The sequence below is a fragment of the Sminthopsis crassicaudata genome, chromosome 3 (genome assembly GCF_048593235.1).
Source record: "Sminthopsis crassicaudata isolate SCR6 chromosome 3, ASM4859323v1, whole genome shotgun sequence".
NCBI lineage: Eukaryota > Metazoa > Chordata > Mammalia > Dasyuromorphia > Dasyuridae > Sminthopsis > Sminthopsis crassicaudata.
Window position 1 is genome coordinate 332,680,388 of NC_133619.1, and position 9,896 is coordinate 332,690,283.

General features: G+C 39.6%; 1 protein-coding gene across 2 annotated transcripts in view; it reads right to left on the reverse strand.

Moving 5' to 3' along the window:
* Positions 1-9,450, reverse strand: part of MYLK (myosin light chain kinase) — a 424,364-nt gene extending 414,914 nt beyond the window's left edge. Inside the window, exon 1 of one of the 2 annotated variants that reach the window (XM_074301410.1) lies at positions 9,121-9,450. The gene's annotated coding sequence lies outside the window, so the exon portion shown is untranslated. The remainder of the gene's footprint in view (positions 1-9,120) is intronic. The other variant, XM_074301411.1, reaches the window with a different exon arrangement.
* Positions 9,451-9,896: the final 446 nt, after the last annotated feature.

A 9,896-nucleotide genomic window follows, 5' to 3' on the forward strand; every position in this document is an offset into this window, starting at 1 on the left:
TTTAGGAGGAATTTTAAGGAAGCTTGGAGATGGAAATGAGGAGAGAGAGCATTCCAAGTTATGGGGGACCGTCAGTGAAAGTGCTTGGAGTTCAGACATGGAGTGTCTTGTTCAAGGAACAGAAAGGAATCCAGTATCACTGAAACAAAGAGTATTGAGAAAGAGAGGGTAAGGTATAAGAAGACTGAAAAAAGGAGAGGGGCAGTCTGTGAAGGGCTCTAAATGCTAAAAAACATTATATTTTATGGAGGTGAAAGAAAACCATTGCAGTTTATTGAATTGGGGAGAGGGTATTAATATGATCAGACTTGCTCTTAAAGACAACTATTGCCCACATGAGAGAACTTAAAACTGAGGATAGACACTTTAGATCTAGAACAAAGCACAGACCTCTAATTAAGGCTCTACTACTCATTGTCATCTGATCGTGGCAAGACTGTAACAATCCTGAGGCCCTAGACCAGAAAGAAATCAAACAATGGTGCTAAAAATCATCCAGAGGAAGAAGTGAAAAGAACACACACACACACACACACACACACACACACACACACACACACACACACACACACACACAAACCCTCTGTAGGTTATAGTTTTCTGGAAATACAATGCTTCAGACCCTCTTTCCTTTCTCTTCAAGCCCTGATTGGTAGAGTTTGCTGATTTCTGAGATGTATATGTGTATTATTAAAATTTTCACACTGAAATTTAACAAAATAAATCAAGCCCTGATTGGTAGAGTTTGCTGATTTCTGAGATGTATATGTTCACACTGAAATTTAACAATCAGTTACAACATAACTCTGGTTAGAACTCAGAAGGACTATCAGGAGTTTAAAAATTCTATAACAAACAAGAAAACTCTACCTTCCCTCCTTTTAGTAGAATTTGTAAAGAGAATGGCGTTTCCTCCATAGCAAACCTCACCAAACTGAAGGAAAAAATCTAACAAAAATGTGGAGAATTCACCTGCTAAACTTCCACAATGAAATGTATACATAGTACAGTACATGCTTCAATATTTATTGAAAAATCTACACAGAAGAGCACTTAAAAAAAGAAAAAAGAAAGAAAGCTTTGTGCTCCAGGCTTAAAATCTAAATGGAATGGGAGGGGCAGAAGACAAGTACAGAGCTATAGGGTTTATCCGAGAAAGTGAGATAAGACCAAAAGAAAAAAAAAAAAAAAAGTTTTAGAAAAAAGAGAAGCTTGGAGAGATTAGTAGAAATCCTCTTAAGGGATCTTAGATTGGAGAGGTAGAGATAGGTGGAAGCCTAAGGGTAAGCTTCCTGGAGGAGATAGATGACTTCAGAGTTAAGCTTTCGAAGAAAGGAGTAAATGTAAAAAGTAAAGATAGAGTTCCATATAGATTTAGGGGACAGTGTGAGTGAAAGTGAAAAGATGAGAAAGGAGAGGACAAAATGGGGAATATAGAACAGTTAATTTGGCTGAGACACTGAATACATGAAGGAGAGAGCAACATTAAATTAGGATGCTTAGAGAAGTAGAGAGCACAGCTCCAATGGACTGGCTACATTGTTCAAATGCCAAATGTACATTATTATATATAAAGAACTCACACAGGGCTAGCACTCACAAGATGTGACATAGAAGATACTGGCACAGAACTGTCCAGCATGGAGTGCCCTCATAAGAGAAGGTGCTGTGTGTGCTCTATGTGCAAAGCAGAATTGAATTAGCTCAGAAGAAACTCATGAAGTGAAAAGTTAGAGTCCACCCCAAATGTTCATAGGGACTATTTGTGTGACACATTTTAACTAAACTCTAACATGGTGATGTCATTTTACTCCTCTTTGAGAATGAAGGACAATAATCAACCAGAAAATAAGTATTGGATGGAAGAAATATGGTAGATTTGAAGTGATTGGAATTGGAAGCTAAGAAATATGCAAAGAAGGAAAGGGGAAGAATCAATGTGCTCCAAGGTTAAGAGCCTTGGGTAACTAGGACCTTAGGAATGTAATCAGATTTTTGAAGGGAAGAACAACAGTTGAGTGATATTAAATTTGAGGGATTAGGGAAGGAAATGTAGGGATCCACGTCATCTATAAAGACATAAAAGTTTAAGCCAGTTGATGACACCAGAGTCTTCTGAGAAGACTCAGGACCTTGGAGAAATGAAAGTGTATGATGAGAAACCAGTAAAACATAAATAAAGAATAGTGAGAGGGTTAGGAGTAGAACAATTAATTACAGCGTCATGTAACATCCAAGGAAGAAAAAAAGTATTAAGGAGGAATGGTCCACAGCATCAAATGTAACACCGAGAAGAGAAACAAAGTCAAGTGTATCTAAATTATAAGGTCATGAAACCTTGGAAGACAAAGTTTCATTGGAGTGGCAAGGATAAAAGAAACAGTTATAAGAGATTGTGGATTGAGTATTTGGGAAGGAAACAGATGCTGTGAAGTCACACTATTTCCCTTTTAAGAAATTCAGCAATGAAGAGAGAGAATGGATAATAGAAGGGATAGTGAGATTGAAAGATGTTTTTAGTTTATTTGTTTCTAGGACACCAAAGAGCTGAGTATATTTATGGAATAAAGAAAAGGTCATCAGACAGAAAAATTATTTTATTGACAGAGGAAAAGGAACAAGATGATAAAGACCAAAAGGCACAACCTGTTTGAGCTCTGACCTTTAATTTTGATGGTAGCTCAAAAAGACCAGAGAAAGGCATCATGGACATAGAGGATAAAGCTTTGGACATGAAATCAGGAAAACTGGATCCCAATAAGTAGGAACCACATCATTTCCCAAAACTGAATCCTACTGATAATGAGAGAGAATCCTGTTCTTTATTTCCTGTCAATATGAGACAATGGGGATTTTTTATGTTTTTAACAGAAGTTCCTAGGGTAAATTTTGCTGAATTTCATTGTTATTACATGAATTGTTCTCATTCTTCTAACTTCACTTTTTACCTGTTCATTCAAATCTTCCCAAGTTTCTCTGCATCCATTCTTTTTATCATTTTTGACATGCAAAATGGGAATTTGGTTTGTTTGACTTTGCATATTTGCTAAAAGGAGTCTGGTCTTTTTTCTTTTTTTTTCAATTTTTTGGAGTGGGAACAAGAAAGGAGTTAGGGAAAAAGTAGCTAACAATGGGCAAAAAGGAAAAGAAAAGAAAAAGTTACTAAAGCAGTTTTAATACATAAAAGAGAACAGAATGCCAGAAAGAATCACAGAAAAGCAGGAAATCTTTGAAAGTTATGTGCTGAATTTAGCATATATATTTAAAAGGATAGCAGAGACTATATTAAATTCTTTTTATATTCCTATGTGGAAATGGTTATTTTATTTAATGTTTGTTAAAAGAACTTTTTGACATTTATTTTTAGAAATTAGTTTATTGCACTGCTAAGGGATGGAGAAGTTTCTATTGGTGAAAGGTGCTATAGAAAATAATGTGGCAAGTGATCTACCCCTATGTCTCCTAGAAAGTAGAATATAAGAACCTTTTTTTTTTTTTTTTTTTTTTTTTGGTCTTCCACTCTCCAGAGCCTTATGCCTGGTAGGAACATTAAATGTCTATTGAATTCAAATAAAGTGAAGGTTAAAATAAGAAATGTTGAAGAGCCCAATTCAATCCAATCTCAAGAACCTAAGAGAGATAATTACTAGATAATTCTGATTCATATTTACCAGGTTTGAGTCTGAAACCTAACTGTGGTTGCTAACACCTGTGAGTGTTTATGGAACAATTGTCAGATTATTCATTTGCCTTCCAGGCCCTCCATCCTACATCATAGTCCCAGTCTAGACTCCTAATTAGAGTCCCCACCTTAAATCTGGATCTACTTATTCCAATGCATCCTCCACACAGGTACCAAAGTGATATTTCTTTTTTTTAAAAAAAGATAAATTATATTTATTATTTTAAACATTTTTTTCTTTTTAAATCTTGAGTTGTAAATTCTCTCCTTCCCTCCCACTTCTTTCTCAACCCACTGAGAAAGCAAGCAATATGATATCAATTATACATGTGAAATCATGCAAAACATATTTCCATATTAGCAATATAGCAAAAAGGGGGGGGGGGGAAGACCAAAAAAAGTGAGAAAATGATACTTTGGTCTGCCCTTAAGAGTTCATAATTCTCTTTCTGGAGATGGAAAGCATTTTTTCATCATGAGTCCTTTGGAACTGTGTTGGATCATTGTATTGATCAGAGGAGCCAAGTCTTTCATAGTTGATCATCATTACAACATTGCTGTTATTATATACAATTGATCTCCTGTTCTTATTACTTCACAAAGTGATAGTTCGAAAGCACAGGTCTGATTATGTTATTCTTTGGCTCAATGCCAGTTTCTCCTTATTACTTCTGGATCACATACAAACTCCTGTTTGGCATCAAAAGCTCTTTACAATCTGGTTCCAAGATATCTTTCTAGGATTTTATTATATATGCTCTCTTATCCAAGAAAGTTCTTAGTCCAGCCAAACTGGCCTTCTTGCTGCCCTTATCCTCTACCTTTTATCTCCATTCCTTTGCAAAAGATATTCCCCATATGACTGGAATGTACCTCCTTACCTCCCCTAGCAGGTTCCCCAATAGCCTTCAAAGATCACTTTAAACACCACCTCCTCTGTGAATCTTTTCATGATCATGAAGCCCCTAACAAATTACCTCACATTTTTTATTGTATATACTTATCTATATGTCTGTAGTTCCCTCCTATAGAATGTAAGTTCCTGGAGGGCAGGAATTAATTTTGTTTTTGTTTTTGTATGTCAGTGATTGGCATATAATGGCTATTAATAAATACTTGTTGGATAATTGGAAGAATGTTTCTATAGTCATCTCTTTGAAAACCTTTGTCTAAATAGGAACTTTGAGCAACACAATGACCAAGAATTCCAGAGGACTCAGAATCAAAAGGGTAACTCCCCTCCAGATAGTGAGGCAATGAACTGAGAATGAAGATTCATACACATACACATACACATACACACATACCAAACACATATAGATATGGCCAATGTGGGAATTTGTTATGCTTAAATATACATGTTCATAATGGATTTGCCTTTCCTTGCTTTCAGAGTCAGGAAGAGGAGAGAATGTGGAACTAAAAATAAAATCAAATTGATTTTTTTTAAAGAGGAGAAAAAAGAAAACTTTAGCCTACCATTCAAAGCCATACCATTCAAAAAACACATATTAATTTTCTGTTAGGTATCAGGCATGGTGCTAATCCCTGGTAATGCAAAGTCAAAAAAATGAAGACAGCTAGGTAGTGAAATGAATAGACCTTTGTTCTTGGAGTCACAAAAACCTGAAGTTCAAATGCAGCCTCTGCCACTAATAGGCTCTATGATCTTGGGCAACTCACAACTTTTCAGCCTCATCTGCAAAAGAAAGAGACCACTTACCTTATAAGGTTGTTGTAAAGATAAAATAAACTATGTGTAAAGAACTTAGAGCACTGTTAGGTATCATCATTATTACTATTGAAACAGTGCCTGACCTCAGGGAGCTTTTGTTTTATCACAAATACATTCTTCTGGCACATCAGTAATGTATGTTTTCCTTACTCCCAGTTATAACTGCTCATTCAACTTCCTTCAGAAAGCCTTCTCAGATTAACTGCCACCAGTCTGCCAATTTCTTTCAGAACTTTCCTTTCTATTTTTTGATCGATCATTCCCTAGTACACTCTCACCTGGGAATTTTTATTACTATTATAGCAATATGCATACTTTTCTGTAGCTATGTTGCTGCTTTGTGTCTTCTCTTAATTAAAAACTACCTTACCCTCTACCCTAAGTTCTGGAAATGAGATTCTGGCTCCTGATAGCTGGGAAAATACTCCACATTACTCAAGTGTAAGTAGGAAGGGAATCAGTAAAATGTAGTCTTAATGAAGTCAAGATCAGAGAATAAACCTGTTGGCTTCACACCAAGAAAACCTATTCTGGGGTATAACTGATAGCAGAAGATAGAATAAAAGATAGCTACGTGATATGGTGGATTGAGTGCTAGAAGTGAAATGGAATCTTTAAGTCAAATCCAGCCTTATATATTTATTAGCTTGTATGCTCTGGGCAAGTTGCTTTTATATTCTTGCAGCTTCAGTTCCTTTATTTGAAAAATAGGGATAATTGTTTCTACTTTAAAGGTTGTTGTGAAAATCAAATGAGATAATTACATGAAGTATTTTGCAAACTTTATAACACATGTAAATTTTAATTATTAGTAATAAAAATAGCTTTATATTTAGAGAGAGAACCTGGTTTTTGAATCCTCTTTTTGCAATTTGCTATCTCAACCTTAACTTTCTTAATCTAAGTTTCTTCATTTGTAAAATGAGGGGAAAGAACTGAAACTGATTGACAATATTCATCAATTATCATTTATTAAATGGTACTATGTGTGAGGAGACTCAAAATACAATAAATGAACCAATCCCTACTTGATATCTCATGATCTCCATGATCTGTAATTGGACCACTTTAATGACAGAATGAGCCTGCAAAAATCTTTCATTGCTAGTGGAAAAGGAACAATTCTAAAAAGTAATCTCTGTTAATGAGGAGTTAGGGAGATCATCTTGGTAAACAAAAACACCTTGAAGTTATAGAGAAGTATGGAGCTAAATCTTGATGTAAGGCCCTTAGGGTCCCCCCCAATTCAACACTTATCCATTATTAATTGCCCATATTTAGAGTTTTTTCCAATCCACCCCCTTTTTCATACTTCTCAATCTTCAGGTGTTGAGAGGGAGGTGAACAGAATTATAATGAAAATCAGAAGTCTGATATTCTAGGCAAGACAATGGGATTCATGCTCACTCACTACAACCCCATTCAGAGCATAAGTCCTCTGAGGATGGATAAAACTGGAGGATAAACAAAAAGGGGAAAAAAGTAAAGGAGAGCAAGGCAGAAAAATGAAAAAAAGGTAGACAAAGAAAGGAAGGGGAAAAGGAGAAATAAAAGGTAAAGAGGCAGTGGAAAAGAAATGGAAGGGGCAAAGAAAGGAGAGCTTTGAAGATGTTTACTTGTTACTGGTAGTGGGTAGTGTTGGACCTGAAATCAGGAAGATCTGAATTCAAATATTGTTTCAGACACTTACCAGCTATGTGACTCTGGACAAGTCATTTAACTTCTGCCTGCCTCAGTTTCCTTGAAGTATTAAATAAATGTTATCATCATCATCATCATCATCATCATCATCATCATCATCATCATCATCATCACCACCACCTCTTAGTAAAACCAAAATATCTCTACAAACTCCTTAGGGCCGTTTCCAATCCTAGTCCCAAAGATATTTTACTGACAGATTCTGTCATTGTTGGCTCCTCTCAAGCAATAGTTCCTCCTGCCAACCCTAAGTGTTCCTCTCCACATCCCATATCCTAAATGTGCCTTCAGAAAAACATTGATAGAGTTTGCACCTCCCCGATCCTTCATCTGGGATCTTTCCCTGTTCCCCGGTCAAATTTTCTGAGAGGGCTTTTTTCTGAACCCTTCCTTTTACCCCTATCATATTTTTACTTTGCAGGATAATTACTTGTACACAGGTCAAAACTCTCCTAATAGATTGTAAACTCCTTGAGGGCGGGGACTATTATTTTTCTTCTCACGTCGCCAGACCAAAGAGAGTGCCTAATACGCGGGTTGTCAGACAGGGGTGGGAGGGAATCCTGTTCCTTCTTCTGTGTAGATAAGCTAGTATAGGGCAATGACAGACATGGAAAGTTGTCTTGAACATAATAGAATAACAATAACTTTTTGGGCAATTGTAAAGATTACTGGAAGGGGCAGTGGAAAGAAATTAGGGCACCAATGATAATGAAGCAATGAAGCTGCCCACTCCAGGGAAAGACTCAGGGAGGGGGGAGAAGACAGGTAACTTCCACATTCTGTACATTTTGGAGGGGGACGGTCTAGAGAGACCTCAGTGATCTAAGCCATAGAAGCTTTGAGGAATGGGCATATGCTCGCTGGCATTTAGGGTAACTTTCTGAGATCTATGAGAAAATAACAACCATTTCTATTGGCGATTCTATCCCCAAGGCCAAGGACAACCTGCATGGAATAAAGGATAGGAGATACAGCCCGAAAGACTCCTACCCCTAAATTATTTTCATACTGCCTATCCTGCCATCTTAGAGAATTCGAACCTTAGCTATTCATTCCCTTGACATTTTGGTCTCCTGAATTCCTTAATAAAATACTATTGGGAAGGAGAAACTCATAAAATCTTTATTGGATAACAATAGGGATTAGTTTTTCAAATGTTTCCAATGCTTTAAAAAAAAAAAAAAAAAAAAGGATCTGAAAGTGTAGGAAGGAAGGAGCCACTGGAATGGAAAGCAAGATTCGGAATGGGCAGGCAGGGGCTCCCGAGGTGGAGGCTACGGAAAAAGGAGGGCGAAAGACTAGTCAAGCTTTTTAAAGTTTGCCCGGAACACAGACTTCGCCGCTGAAAGGCTAACGTGGTACTGAAAGTTAAGAGACCGACTCTATTTTGGCCTCAGCCATAGAGCTGGGTATATGTGGGGGGTAGGCTGGGAGACACTGAGGATGTGGTAGAGATAAGAAGGTGGGCATCACCTTCCGCAGAGAAGGTAAGAGATGAGAAATAAGCCTCAGGCTGGTGCCCCTGGAGACAAACTCCCATCTCTTTCCTCCCATTCCCTGAGACCCTTACGGTAGCCTCATCCCAGAGGGTCCGTCTTCATATTGAAGCCTGCCCCTAATCCGGTCTAAGAGCCAACTCTAACTCAGGGCACACAGCCCCCCACCTCCACCCCACGCCAAACTCCCCACACAATCCGGTTCTCCTCCGCGTAACTCGGGGCGCGCGCCCCCACCCCTTCCTCTCGGAGACAGGAGAAAGGGGCGCCCAGACGGAGGGGACGGGAGGCTGACAGATCGCCGAGGAGAGAACAGGGGTGGCAAGCGTGCGCGGGAGGAGAGGGTGTCTGAAGGGAGGGACAGAGTGCTGGACAAAGTCAGGCACCGGTGGCCGAGCGGGGAGCGCGCCGTCTCCACCTCCCAGACCGTCTCCTCCCCCGCCCCTCCAAGTGCCACGAGCTAAGCGGAGCTAAGACAAGTGGGACAAAAGCGCGGTACTCACGGAGTCGGCGAAGGCAGCCGGGTGGCAGGGAGCCCGCCCCGGAGCAGCGAAGTGGGGAGCAAGCCGGCTGCGAGCCTCTCTCCGCTCCCTCTGCGGCCGGACCGCCGCGGAGCAGCGCTGCCCGGTATCCGCCCACCCGCCCGGCTCTCGGTCTTTCCTCGCTCTACCCTCAGCCACTGAGCGATGTTCCGAGCAGGCTGCGCTGGGAGCCGGGAGGAAGACAAGACCCGGGAAAGGGCTGGAGGGCGGGGAAAGGTGGTAGGAGAGAGGGAAGGAGGGAGGGAGGGAGCTAGGCGCTGCGAACCTCAGACACAAAGTGCCGGGACTGCCGACTCCCAAGGAGCACGCGCTGATTTGCATGTCATTTGCATGACGTTCTATGAATGGACAAACGGACAAACTCTTCCTGGCCCTTGCCATTCCTTCGCATCCCTTCCTTGCTCCTTTCCCTAAAGAGTTCCAACCCTTAAGTGTCTGACAAATACCCAGAGTCCCAATCTCCACCCCACTATTACCATCCGTGCCAGGAGAAACTTTTTTCTGGAGCAGGACCACTTCTTAGTAACTTTAAGATTGGCAAAGCACTTTCCATCTTTGCTTTCACAACAATTCTGCAAAGAAGATTAGGCAGTTATTAACAAGCCCACTTTATGGATGGGGAAAGTGAGGTTCACAGAGGTAAACTTAGCCAGGACCATATTACAAGTAAGTGGCAGAACTGGGAATGCATCTGTCCTGTGACTGAAAATCAAATATTCTCAAATTGTTTTTGAGAA